The sequence below is a fragment of the Simochromis diagramma genome, unplaced genomic scaffold, assembly GCF_900408965.1.
Source record: "Simochromis diagramma unplaced genomic scaffold, fSimDia1.1 OVJJ01000216.1, whole genome shotgun sequence".
Lineage (NCBI taxonomy): Eukaryota > Metazoa > Chordata > Actinopteri > Cichliformes > Cichlidae > Simochromis > Simochromis diagramma.
This window is the reverse complement of record NW_024386883.1, coordinates 1,918,816-1,933,567: the sequence shown is the minus strand read 5'-3', so window position 1 is coordinate 1,933,567 and position 14,752 is coordinate 1,918,816. Positions and strand designations below refer to the sequence as shown.

At 39.2% G+C, this 14,752-nt stretch overlaps 1 protein-coding gene across 3 annotated transcripts in view; it reads left to right on the top strand.

The window, feature by feature from the left end:
- LOC120734241 (serine/threonine-protein kinase PAK 3) overlaps positions 1-14,752 on the top strand; it is a 50,928-nt gene that overhangs the window by 19,123 nt on the left and 17,053 nt on the right. The gene's annotated exons all lie outside the window — the stretch shown is intronic.

The window sequence follows — 14,752 nt, the reverse complement described above, 5'->3', positions numbered from 1 at the left end:
AAGCAGTTAAACTACATCTTTTACTACATTTTTGCATTCAAATATATAAGGTGTCTACTATATAAACTCCTCAACACCAAGGCAGAACCATTGGTTTTTTTTACCCCCATCACAATTTATCTAATATACGCCCAGAACTCTCTGGTTGGTTTATTAAATATTTTTTCTTCCCAGTGTAGCACATTACCCAGCTCCAAGCTTTCCAGAAAAAAGGCCGGATACAGAGTGGTAATCCAATGCAGCGTCACAATCAGAAGGCGGCGAGACAATCAGGTTTTGCTATACCATCAGAGTAGAAGTGTTTAATATTTATGCATCCCTCTGTCGAACTGATCTGCGAAGCTGTCGCTGGAAAATTCGTCTCCACTGATCTCTTGGCTGTGCTTCACACCAGTCTTAGATGCTCTGCTTCACATGCCACATTGCATTATATATTCATCGCACCGTTATCGACACAGGTCTATTACACGCAAATGGGCAATTAATAGCTCTCCATTTTGTATCTGTGCGTGTAGCTGTTTACCATCAACAGAGCGCGTTCTTACCTGTATGAGCTTTTTTCTGTGAGTTGGTTATGCACCTCTTATATAAAATAGATATCTCCACTCAAAGTGTTATACTCTTGAATTTTCTGACGAGTGCAAAGTATGCTCAGTTTAACTGAAAATCTAAGTGAAATTATAGCCTCGGGCATATGTTTGTTATGTAAACATGCACTCTGCTGGCAAAATGGAAGCATATTGTGGCTTGACTTTAATGCAAATGATTTCCCCACTTGTGACCAACTGACCACTGTGTAACTTTAGTACTTTTCTTTTACTTGTGATGTTCATTGATTCATCTGCCTAGGCCCGAGTAGCCAAAATAATGCAGTGTTTTTATTTAATGTGATCTTATCAATAACACAATAGGAGCAGCACTTCATTAGTGTACTGAAATGATCCTTTATTTAAAAAAAAAACATAACTATGGCAGCCAGTTTGTTTCCATGTGTATTATGTGCTCTTCTGGGTTTCCCCATGTTTTCCATTGCTCAGTGTAACCCAACACACTCGGCTTCTCTTACCTCACTTCAGCTAACAAAAGCAGTAGACACAGAACCTCATCTTGGCCTGTAGCCTGCTAACTGGCCTGCCTGAAATATGATAGCAGGACACACACACACACACACACACACACACACACACACACACACACACACACACACACACACACACACACAAAACACACACAAAACACACACAAAACACATACAACTAAGCCTCCATCTGTTGAGGGCTTAGTCTGAATGAGTTATTCTGCTATTGTTAAGTGAAGTTATCGTTTGGGACTCATGCTGAAAGTGTACTGGCCCTGTGTGTGTATAGATGTTGAGAGTGGAGCACTGGTCTTATGGTAGGTGTGTCAGAGCTACAGTCTGTGTTGTGGATTAGCATGTTGGATTGCAAGCCATCTGGCCATTTTGTCTCCGAAAGGGGAGGGTGGTAAGCAGGAGAGATGGATGGAGAGAGACAGAGGAAACACTCACACACTGACACATTGACACAGCTCCCTGTGTAATCTCCCTACTTGATGTCTGTTGCTACTTAGACAAATATACAAGCAAGCTTATTCTATCTGTTTATGTGTTGTTTATCTGGTTGCGTTCATTAAAAAAAAAGATATTGCCTGCAGTTTATAATGTTTTAAATACACACCGCAAATGTAGCCTCATGATAGATATTTCAGATGTATTTAAGTTCTAATGCCTTAACAGTAAGATGGATATTCCAGATGGATGCCGGCTGTGGAGAATATAGGGATCAAATTTTGCAGGGGGAGTGAGAGGGTTGGGGGTGGGTTAACAGATTAAAAAGTTTCTCTTGGTCATGGGTTTGCAGAGAGTTGGAGAAGTGAGTGAGCTTGAATAAGTCTGAAGATGAACAGAAAGAAAAATATTAAAGGCCATCAAGTAGGAATAGTTTCCAGAGAATGAAAGGACTCTAGATGATCTGCAGATACTGTGACCACAAGGTGACTGTTTAATCTCCTCTTTTATAAGATGTAACTCCCTGATCATTTGAAATTCACTTTTCAGACCTTTTCTTACTATTATTCTGGTTGTATGTGCTTTGCTTCTTAATGAGAGAACTTCACATTTGCTCCATCTTTCATGATTGTATATCAAAGATGTTTAGTGTGTTTGGAAAACATCTGGAGAGCCAAAGAAAATTCAGGGCAGAGTTTTAATGGAAAAAGTTTTGCTTTTGTCCATATGATCTTAGCTTTGTGTCTTCAGGTAGAGGAGACCTTGGAGCAGTGTTGACGCACTGCTTTGCCTCCAGATGAACTACTAGTGCTTCAGTTTGTGGTCTCAGTTGCATCGAAGTAGAGTGAGCGTGTCTCAGCTGATTCTCTTGTTGACACAAATATTAGTCCCATGCTAGTGTTTGCCTATGCAAAACCACAATGTAGCTCTGTGCACTTAGCAGGGGAAAGGTTATTAAAGTAGAGCACAGTCGGCTGTAGTGAGAGAACAGTAAGGCTATGCGATGAACAAACAGAACACACCACAAAGCTTTTTAACGCTTCGCACAGTTTCAGGGGAAACTATTTAGTGACCTTGAATACTTTGCTGGAATAAAAAAAAAAAAAAGAAAGCACTTGGGGAGACTGTTTCCACGCTTTCCTTCAGTCATTACAATTGGTACATCTTAGCCCTTTCAATGGTACTCGGAGCAGGTGCACCAGCTGGCTTAGGAGGGAAATCATGCCCCTTTCTGCCTCCAGATGGCCCTCGGAAAAGCTCATCCATCCCACAATAGTGGATAAAACCCCGTGGTACCTTTTTTTTAAAACCTGACAATAATAAAACATGTGATGCTCACCTGTACTTAGACATGCTATGGGTTGTATAGAAAGTCAGGTCAGCAGTCTTTGAAGAAAGAAATGAAAGTATAGTTTGATTCTAAACTGAGACAAATTACCTGTTAGTCATGAGACTTTTTACCTGTAATAAGCCTGTAAAATGAAAAACTAGGTGTGTGAATGCTGCCTCTTGTTATTCTTTTTGGAATTCATGTTGAGGTTATAATTTACATTTAAAGATTCATGAATCTTTATTAATAGTGTTTTTATTTCATATAAATAAAACAGTGGATTACAACCATCTGCTCTGTTCAAGGATTTGAGGGTTTCCTACCTCAACCTCATACCAATTTGTAAAATGTTTTAGACATCTTGAGTATTTTGCAGTTTATACATTTAAGAACATAACAAATCAAGATTTTTGTTTAAATCTGTCGTATTGCTTTTACAGTAAAACATTTTCTCAGGTTGATCTGATATACTTCTATTAAGGATGAACATATTATACTGGGCATTTGAAGGTTTTCTTTTACTTTTATGGAAATCATCATCTTGGTTTTCTGAGAGCAGATGTAACCATAATTAGAAGAGGGGATGGAGTGCTAAGTTAGCAGCTAACCTTTACATGCTTGGTTAAATAACTGCATCTATAACCTTGACTGGACCTCACAGTAAGCCATAATATTTGTTTAATAATCATGTTTAAAATGCTGGATTAACAGATCCAGTTCACTGACTCAAATTAGTGGAGGTAAGACAGGTGCCCACATCAGTGTCCCCATTCAACCAATGTAGCCAAGCCCCAAATTTAAATCTTAACCTTCTGTCTGTTTTATTGTTGTTGGATTTTTTTGTATCAGGCCATTCCCGTAGTTTTGTCATTTTTAACAAAAGAAAGTATTAGGATTTGTTATTGAATTGCAGTGGGCTTCAAGTGGTTGCTGGATATACTGCACTTTTAGCACATGCTTAATTTTTCAGCCCTGGAGTGTACTACTAAGTGTGAAGTAATCACTCAGTTGAAGATCAAAAGACCTGGACTGGAACCTCTCAAAAGAGACGCTCTCCGCCCTTGTCCCATTCAACTCTGGAAAATTTTGTTCATGGAGAGAACATGATCTCACCTGGATGCCATCCAATTGCCAGCTGTACTGGGCAAGTTTGAGCTAAATGGTTCCTGTAGCCAGGTGAACTTTCTATTCTCGCACTACTAGCAGAATTGAGCTGAGGTTTTACTAGTAATTTTTCTCTAGCAGATTTATAAATTAGTCCGGAACAGAGTTCTTCTATCAATATTCCTTCTTACTCCCACTGTAGATACATCAGCCCAATAAGCAGAAGCATTTGAGTTTGATTTTTCTGTCAGTGTAAAGAAACTGATCCAAAGTTAACCGATGGATTTGGAGCAAACATTAAAAACAGTTGCCTATCAAAGCAGGATTTGCTTCATGGTTAATCAATAATGATAAAGGTCTTAAATGTCGATTTTCAGTCATCAGAAACTGAATCGTCTATTGCTAAGCTAAGTCTATTCTGTGAGGCTCATGCATCAAAGAAAAGCAGACTCTGACCACAACACAATTTTACCTGGAGGTGGGCTGTCAGGATGGGCTAAGAGATGCTTTTTTGAATATGAGGAATGAGGAAGCTCATCCTGTTAGGGAAAGTATTGATCAGTTTGCTCTGTTATGTCATAAATGCCCATAAATAAACTACTAGTCATAGAAATGTGCTTTGAATACAGTTAGAATTTTCTGTCAGGAAGGAATTATCACATGTTAACAATGCTGCTTAGCTCATTTACACTGCTGGCAGTTCAGATCTGATAGAAATTTACCACCTGACAGGATAAACTGCTTCAATTAAAAAGCACTTCTGTTCCAGCTCGTACAGAGAGAGCCACTCAAACTGTCATAACACACAGGGAACGGTAATTTTGTCAGCTCTGGCTGTTCACTAGTACTCGTAACTATAGTTTATTCAATTATTTTAGAAAGTGTCTTCTAACCTTATATTTTTTGCAATATTTACACAAAAATCTACAGCCAATGAGAAAAGCAGCACTGCAGGTTTAAGACATGACATTGTGTGTGTGTGTGTCTGTGTGTGTGTGTGTGTGTGTGTGTGTGTGTCTGTGTGCATACACACACTTGAGGGAACAGCACTCGAGCAGGTTCGCCAGAACTAAATATTAAATGACAGAGTGAGCTCTCAAGCCTCCCCAGCAGGGGAATTTGGGAAAGGATGGTGCTCAGTAAAATGAGAGTCATGCTGGAGTGTAGGCTGTGGGGGTAAAATGAGCCTGCAGTTTCTGCTTTGTTTTAAATATGAGGATCGGTGTACCCAAATCTGTCAGGAGAGTGTTGTTTAATTGAAAGTAAGTGAACCAAAGGGATAATATTTGGTAATACCACTGAATCCTTTGAATGCGAGGGAATAAATTGGCTACTGAAGAGAAAATAAGGCAGGTTATATCATCGTGCCTTTGCAATCTAATCAGTGTTGTGCTAATTGGAATGGGACAAGATCAATGTAAAACTTAACAGCCAAGCAAAAGGGTTCATTGCAGTAATCTAATTTAGCAGCATAGGTGAGAATATTGTGCAATATTTCTTCAGTGTACAAATATAAGCACCTCATAACTGAGTGATTTTATCTTCTTAGTTTTTATCTAAATGGTTTAGCTACTGGAACGCTTAATTTATTCTTGTCATTTGCAAAAAGTCAGATATGTATGATACGCATACTGTCCAATTTACATTAATTTAATTAATAGTGATTTAATTTACACTGATTAGATACAGTTTCAGTTCAAAGTTGGGAATCCTTTGGAAATTTTTACATTTCTGTCTAAATGTGACACAAACCGTGAACATAACTTTCATATATCGGAAAAGTAGCAAAACAACCCAACTAAACTGTGGTGGGGCGTGGTCTGCGGTGCCGTGCAGGGAGGGCCCATGCACCTGCGCGGCATCCGCAATTATGCCCACCGACCTACATAATTGTGTTGTTGTGTGTTAGTTTTTTGTGGTGTGATTTGCGGCTGACAGCCGAGAGCTGCAGCTAGAATAAATAGAATGGCTCTAACATCGAATCTGTGGTCCTGCCGTGTCTCAGTCACGCCACATAAACAAATGAAATGCGAGTAGAAACAAAGCAAGTAAACGTCGACTGTTGACCGTTAGTTTGATGGTAAAAGTAGAATCAGGTGTTAGGGTGCTGCCTGTTTTTCAATTAAAACAAACATGTATCTAAGTCTGATCTTCAAAACAATCACAGGAATAAATCATGGCATCAACAAGTGAGATTTATTGATTTTCATCAGTCTGAACAAGGTTACTTAATAAAACAAGACCAGTCACATTTGGTGTGACCTTGACATTGATCAGATTTTCACCAAAATTAATCAGCTCAAGCTGTTATTAATATCTGCCGTCACACAAAATTTGAACTTGATATCTTGAAAACTGTGGATGCTAAACTGCTAACAAACAGACAGAGAGACAAACATATTGCATGCTCCCTCCCTTCGGGGAGAGAAAAACATTTGGAGCAAGGTTATTATAGTTAACTGAAAGCTAAAACTTGATGTGAAAAAAACATTTGAACTCACTAAAATAAAAATTAAAACTGCTTTCAAACTCAAGACCACTGTTACCCTCCACAGGAGTGGTTTAATTTAAGGAACCGTGGGTAATCTTTAAGCAACTAAAAGCCTCTGTCAAGTTAGCTAATGGTCATATTTGAGTCCACTATGATGAGAAGACTGGATTAAATGGTATATCTGACAGGGTTGCAAGGAGAAAACCCAGAACTTCACTAAAGGAACAGTGGTTTTCATCTTCTGTCTGTTAAAGATCACATGAGAAAGCCAGAAACATATTGGAAAGCCTTTGTCGACAGATGGGAACGAAAGGAAAACTTTGCATTTCCTGCAAAAGAACCTCAACCTTGGTGGTGTTAGTGACATGGGTTGGGTCTGATTTTACTGCATCTGGGTCAACATGGTTTGGATCGTTCCTAAAGAGGAATATGTGAAATTCTTGTTCTTCTACCAATAGATAGATTGTGAGAGGAACCTGAAGGGAAGAGTTCATGTCAGGAAAACCCCAAACATCCCAAATTTGAATGCGCCTGAGCATTAGAACAGGATACAGTTCCTGGAAGCCAAAGTGCAAGGCTGCATTTAGTTTAACTGCACAATAGGACATACAGTACTCGACATACTAAAGAGCTATTCTTTTTCTGTACATACATATGTATATAAGTAGCATTTCCCACAATTGATAAATGACCGGGTGTAATATTTTCATTTAATTTGTTTAATATTTATAATTTCTTTCCTATACATGTGGTTTTGTAGACTATGATCGGATGAAACAAGATCATACTCTGGCTCGTGTCTAATAATAGGTCAGTGATCAGAGATATTTCCAAACTGTGCTGTGCATTTTAAAAAAAGAAGAAGAAGAAGAAGAAGGGAACAAAGAGCTCTATTACAAACACTGGATTGAAGTAAAACGCCACGTTCTGTCTTAGAAAAGCTACTTGGATAGAAAAATATACTGTATGTGCATCAGCTGTGTTTCAGACCTCAGATCTCTGTGTTAATGGACATTTGAAGTGCTATTTCAAAGTGTATTTGAAAGCTGTTTCATTCATTTACTTTTTCCTTTGATATTGTGTAATCATGCTCTAGTTGGCATATTATGAGCGGGTATAAGCCTTTTTACTCACACGATTAAAAGATGTTCATAGCTTTCCCCCAAGGCGCGTGTATCCCCTAAAAATAGATGTTTTTTTTGTTTGTTCCAGTGAAACATGTGATTCTTTTTACCCTGGAAAAATAAACAAATGAAAGAAGTCTCACTCTTTGTGCAGGGAGGCATACTTTTGAATATGTTGTAAACCTGTCATCAGGCTCTTGATCAGGTATGGTTATTATATTATGGAACTTATATTAACTGTATTGGCATGACTATTAGAAGTGTGACAACATCTTTCTACATACAGCCAAACTTCCCCCACTGAAACATGAAACGAGGAATAAATTTGCACACCTCTGTCTCACCTGCCACCTGTTACAATAAAAGTGTGTGAGGCAGCTGTGACTTGTCCCTTTCATGAACCAGACGTTGGAGCTGTATGCAAAGCAGAGTTACAGAGTGTTGCAGTAGAAGCTTTAAACCAAAGAAGTGAAGCTTCAGAATTTCTTTTGTGACTCGTGAATCAAGTTGCTGTCATGAGTTTTAGATGTGCTTTTGATGCTTTTACTTTTTCTTTTAAATGTTGAACAGTATTACATTAAATTGTAAAATTCACTTTACTAACGCAGAACAATAGAAAGTAAGAGCTGTAGTTTGAACATTTGCGAGCTTTAGAGGTGCTTGTGTGCACATTTTGTTACTTTTAAGAGAGTGCACCCACTATCAATTCCAAGGTTTTACATATCACACATCATATATCCATTTTAATACAACCATGTCATTATAAATTCAGTAAAAAGCCAAAAATGCTGAAATGGTGTGTGCAAAAAATCAATAAATGGAACAAAAAAGAATATAAGTACACCTTTACTGTTTCCACAGAGAAATATGGTCAGTTGCTGTAAGTCAAATGGACTTAATTAACTGATTTTTAACAAGTGTTGGCACTTCAGGTGTGTGGTAACGGGATGCCAAGGACAAAAGACAGCAGCAGCCATCTTAAAGACACAACTGTTGCTGCACATCAATCTCAGAAGGGTTACATGCCCATTTACAAATAATTTAAATTCCATCATTCTACACTGAGAAAGATAATTGACGATTTTCCCCAGAGAATTCATCCAAAGGTGTATAATTCTCAAATGAACGGCAACAAACCTCTAGGTGAGACTCTACAGGCCTCAGTTAGCATGTTGAATACTCAAGTTAACAACATTACAGTTAGAAGAACACTGAAGAACTATTGGCTTATTTGCTTGGCTCCCAAGAGAAAGCCTCTAATCTCTAAAAACAATATAACAGCATGGTTTGCAATATTACACCTGAACAAGCCAGAGCATGTCTGGACCCGTGACCTTTGGACAGAAGAGATCAAACTGCAGATGTCACCACTTATATTCTCTGTTTGATTTCACCAAACACGATACTGTGCTATATCCAAACATCTCGTGCCAGCTCTCAAGCACGGTGGTGAAGCAGTGATGATTTGAGCTTGTTTTGTAGCCACACGGTACCTTGCAGTCACTGAGTCCATGAACACTGTTTACCAAAGTATTCTAGAGCCTTACAGCTAAAACTTAGCTCGAGTTGAGTCATAACATAGGCCAGTGATCCCTCAAACACTAGCAACTGTACAAAATGATGGCTGAAAAAGAAAAGAATCAAAGTGGACCGGTCAAAATCTAAACCTCAACCTGATTGAAATGCTCCCTTAATAGAGCTATGTATAAGCACGTGCCCGTAAACCTTAATGAACAAAATTCCCTTTTTTTCAAAGACTGATTCTACAAGCAAGCTTTAGAAGAGTGTGCTTACACACATCATTTCAAGTTGCGTTTACCTTATTTTAAGACCTGGTTAGGATGGGATCATTTGTTAGGTCCTGATATGTAAAACCTTCGAACTGACAGATGCCGTACTGTGTTTTTGCCATGACTGTAGCTGTGTGCCTTTGCTTCCTGTGCTTATGTTGAGATAAACAATCTGCTGACTGCATTATCACATGTTCCTGTTCAGACATAGGAGTGGCACCAAGCTTCTCATCTGTCTGCAACAAACTGTCAGAAAGTGTTAATGTGGATGACAATCCAAGAACTGCCAAAAATAGGTTTTTAACTGTCAGTGTCAGTGCCTGAAGAAATAAGGATTTTCTGACTTACCTATTTACTGAAATATTGTACACCAAGTTTCAAAGCATAGTCACAGCCTTGTATTGATAAATGAAAACAGCCATTAATTTAGTTTGACCACGAGTCCTCTTTAACAGACATGAATGTCAGACATCGCTTCCCCTGCCCCCCAGTTGAAATGCAAGGGGATGACATATGGAAGCGGGCTACATGACTGCGGGTTTTCTTCTGATCTTGAGGGTCCAGTCACGGGGGAGACGGGCATTTGTGTAGTTACATGTTGACAGCTGTTATTGTGTGACACTGTGTGCGTCTGTAAAGTGAAATTTATCTGACCCTGTGTTTATAAAATGCAGAGTAAAAGTTCTGTACAGATGGAGCAAATAACAATGATGATGTGCAGCTTCGAAGTATCCCTCCTTCCTCCTTATCTTTTGACCGTCCTCAAGCTGTCTATCCCACCCCAAGTAATCAGCATCCTTCATAGAAGGACAGCCAAAGCCAAGTCAACCAGAGAGCGTGTCCTAATCAGGGGCATGGAGAGCTGAGCTTATGGAGCCCTCCCCCCACTGTGGGGCCATTACTGGGCTGCCATGGGCTCAAGATTAGAGCCTCTTCCTGTGGTTAGCCATTCAAATTCAGCATTAATGTTTGAAAGAGCAAGGAAAATGCCTACTCTTCATGGATATATCAATATTTTATAGAAGAGAAATGTGAAAACATCTCCAGTAATGTCTGTGCTGGTTTAGTGTTTTATCTTATTTCTTTTTAGGAGGCTTGCACATTTGTATATCGCTGTCAAAATGTCACATTTTTCTAAAGCAAGTCAAAAAGGATGACGCTGGGGGTGTAACTTCTGTCAAATTAACATGTCATGGATCATTGTTACAGCTGCACTTCTCCTCTTCTGCATTTTGACTCAATTAAAAGTGAAACGATGGAAATCTGTCTTACAATCCTTTTTTCCCCGTTGCTGGTGTAGTTCAGCCTCGTACCAGTGAATTCAGTATCGGTAAAAGCCATTTGTACACTTGATGTATAAGAGACTGGGCTGTGTGTGTGTTTCAGAAATAGTAGCTGCTTGTTTCAGGGACAGTGTACTTACTGACTGCTTGCCTGCCTGTCAGTCTGCACAGTAAATAGGTCAGTGTTTTATGTGAGCGAAGAATCTGTAATGTCTGGGCCTTCGTGAATCTGCCATCTTTAGCCGTTCAGCAGAACTGCCGGCAGGAAGGTGATAAGCTAAACAGCCATACAGCATTAGAGACCACATTTAGATTTGTAATATCTAACTGTGATGCTGCTGCTGCTGTTTTTGTTTGTTGTGCTCACTCACGACTGCCTGTCATTAAAATAAACAGAAGCATCCCGAAGAGGATTTTGGGGATTTTTTTTTTAGCCATCATTCAGCCACGTTGCTTTCTGAGGACAGTTCTTTCCTAACATTATCATATTTATGAGCACTTCAATGTTTTTATATAAGTGGTGTGTGCTCTCGAGGAGGACACGAGTATTGATGAAGCAAAGGAGCCCTTTGAGACAGGTACTCGTTTCTATTAATCTGACAATATGTCAGCTTCACGTGTGACCATGCACCTCTGAAAATTTGCCACAGTAAACCCACTTTTACTTTTGTGACATCACTCTGCCCAAACTGCTCGCAGAAGTTCCTTTAAATTGGTTTATTATTGTGTGCTGGAAAAAGTCTGAACAGATTCATCAGCTGTTCCGTAAATTGTCATCATCAGAGTGCAGACGACCCCGTTCATGTGCGTTTTAGTCGTCAGAGACACACCGACCTCTCCAAAGCCACCTAACTCCATCCATATATGTTGCTTTCTCCCACTCGCTCTAAAGCTTCACATCTATTACAGTGACTTTTTTTTTTTTAACTACACCTTTACATTACAGCAGGTATGTGACGGGTCAGGCTAATGAGACATAAGTAGTGACTGCAATCTGAAATTGGACAAAACATTAAAAGGAATAAGTCAGTGTATTGCTTCCAGCTGTTTCTATAAATATGCATTCCTGTGACTGTGTGTCATCCATGCTGATGATCAAAGTAACTATTAAAATAGTTTCACCAACACTTTTTTATATCACTGATGGGGACTGTGTAGGGTGTACCCAACCTCTCGCCCCCTGACAGCTGGGATAGGCTCCATCCGCAGCCTGCCACTGTGAATTGCATAAGCGGATGGATGGGTTGTTGGGTAGAAGTCCATGTAACTGTATGTATTGTGAGCCCAATGCATCACGCACGCGTCATGGCTCCTTACTCCTCTGTTTAATAACAGAATGGCTATTAGAAGCCAACAGTTTTACAAATCCATGTCTGAAAAGGGGGAACAACTAACCCGACTAAACCTCAAGAACTCATTAGTTTTATATTTGAAAAGTTCAAACTCTCCTGTCGTTGTTTGATGTTGTAACCACCGATTCTTCCCTCCATGTTTTCAGACCAGATATTGACTCGACAGATTAGAGCCCCATCGCTGTTGGCAGGTCTCGCTTGTTTAATGCGCACGTTACTGAATCCACTTCTGTGCGTGACAGTAAAAGCAGTGTGACTTCTATCGAAGCAAAACTGATAGCAAAAAAATGATGTTAACGGATTAACAGAGGCTTTAGTCGCAGCTGTGTAAGTCTTAACAGGACAGGGATGTTTGTGTTTTTGCAATGATCCATAGACAAGGTAGACAGACAGTTTGGATGCCACTTTGTGACACTAAATCACTTATAGTGCTGCACTTTTTCACCGATTATAAAAAATTATACCCCGTGAACTCTCTTAATAGGATAGATGACAGACAGTCAGCTGGTCTGGTTATGGATCATTTAGAAACAATCAGTAACTGTGATTAAGAAGCAAAGAAAAGGATATGAGGGGGAAAAAAATCAAAAGCTTAAATAAAAGTTTAGATGTCAAGTTCAACAGTATTTCCACACTCGCTGTAAGCCTGGTGCCACAGTATTAAGCCATAAAGCTTAATAATCCCTGTGATCCTTCAGCTAAATTTGGCTGATTGTGTCAGATTGCATACAAAGGTTACCAAACCTTGTCTTCCTTATTGCCTGGACAGCCGTGCTGTATACACGCCCTGTTTCTTTAATGTGTCCACATTGTGAATTTCCTCTGTAAATAGCAGAGTTTTGTTGGGTTTTGTTGTCAGTGACACGCCCAAACTCCAACCTAAGCAAACCTGTTTTTTGTTGTCGTCTGGAGTCTCGCATGGAAAGCGCCAGCATAGTGCTCCCCCACCAGCAATATATCTCATAAGATCTTTGAAATGCGGTATTAAAATAATAGCAACGACATAGTGGCGTTTTAAAATCATAGTATGTCTCTGGAGCTGACTGGTTATTCAAAGATAGTCGGTGCCTTCTAGCTAAGCCTGATCAAAATCTAATTTCAGTTAACCGTGCTGTCAGGAGTGAGTCACTTTTTTTTTTTTTTTTTAACAGATCATTCTTGGGAAAGGGTGATTTAAAGGTTTCTCAAGGATTCAACTGATGTAACCTCTGTTAAAGGAAGATGCTGCAATATTATTTTTATCCCTATCTTCCAGTGGTGGAACGCTTCTTGTTTTCAGTTCTTGTTCATGTTCATGTTTTACATTTCAACTCTACATTCATCTACAGCGAGCTGGGCTGCTATTGAATGCCAGCAGTGTGCATGGGCTGATATTCGCCAAATAATTTCCGGCAGTCGTTGTTGAATAGTTAATCGAATTGAAAAGATCGCAGTGCGAGCTATCACGTCACTATCAGAGGAGAATACCAAATGCTGTCTAATTAATTCGACATAAAGATTATGTTGGCAGCTTTTATCTCAGATCCATGTTTGATCTCCAAGCTTTTATTTAATGTAATATAAAGTTTCACATATTTTGTAGTTTGTTTTTTACGAGTCATAAACTCAATTCCTTACACATTAAAGCATATTGGTAATGTTATGCAAAGGAAGAACATGTTTAATGTTTAAATGGAATAATGAAATCTGTTTACTGAATCCGTTGGATGTTTACATTCAATCAGCAGTTAACAGGGAAACAGTTAATGATGATGTTGTTTTTGTGGGTTTTTTTTGTTCTTAATCTGACATGTTTCTGAGGTAGTTACTGCACAGTTAAATAAACAAACAATGAGCATGTTTTGAGAAGCCTTGATTTGTGGTTCTGGTGTCCTGCCCAAACAGGTTTATGATGAAATGACACATTACTGACAAATCCCTTTCACAACAAGACAAGAATTTGAGGCAGCAGATGGAGATAGCCAGAGGTATTGTGTAATAACGCTGTTAACTGTCAAAATCTGATGAAACGGTGGCTTCTTATCATGTCGCATCGTTCCACTAATCAAGTTCTTTTATTCCAAACCAGTTCTTTTGGGACGTTAGGGAAGAGTGCAGCGTGATCTATCAAACTGTGCCTAGTGGAGGAGGAGATGGTTAAGTACAATTGTAAAGGCCACCACGAAGGCACGTGTGTGATTCGTCAAAGGCAAGGCTCGCTGTGTAAAAGCTTGAGAGCGTGTCTTTGTTCGCTTATGTAGGTCTCTAGCAAGGGGGCGGCCCACATGGATGGCCCGCTTTCTGGGATGCCTGTGCTGCACATCACATGATGGGCTTGGCCTCAGGGTGCGGCACTCAAGGAGTCTAAGATGTGTAGATGCAATGGGTAGATGGAAGATTAGAGCATGAGTGATGGAAATATTTACTCTTGCCAGATTCTCTGAGAATCAGTTCTTGGTTGTTGAGTCAACCTTTAAATCTAAATTAGATTTAAATCTGCCGTGCAAAATATCAGCCGTGTCCACATAGGAAGAATTAAGTGTACTAGTACTGTTACTTATATTTAACCAGGAAGTACTCCTGAAATCAAATCTCTTTTACAAGGGAGAAAATCAGAAACATAATCAGAATCCTTAAGGAAATTATATAGTTACAGTTGCTCCAAGACAATAAGGACAGTAACAGACTGAACTAAATGAAATAATACAATAGATTACAAAGCTACAAAATATAAGAAATGGCTGTAATATATAGAAATAGAAATTTTAAAT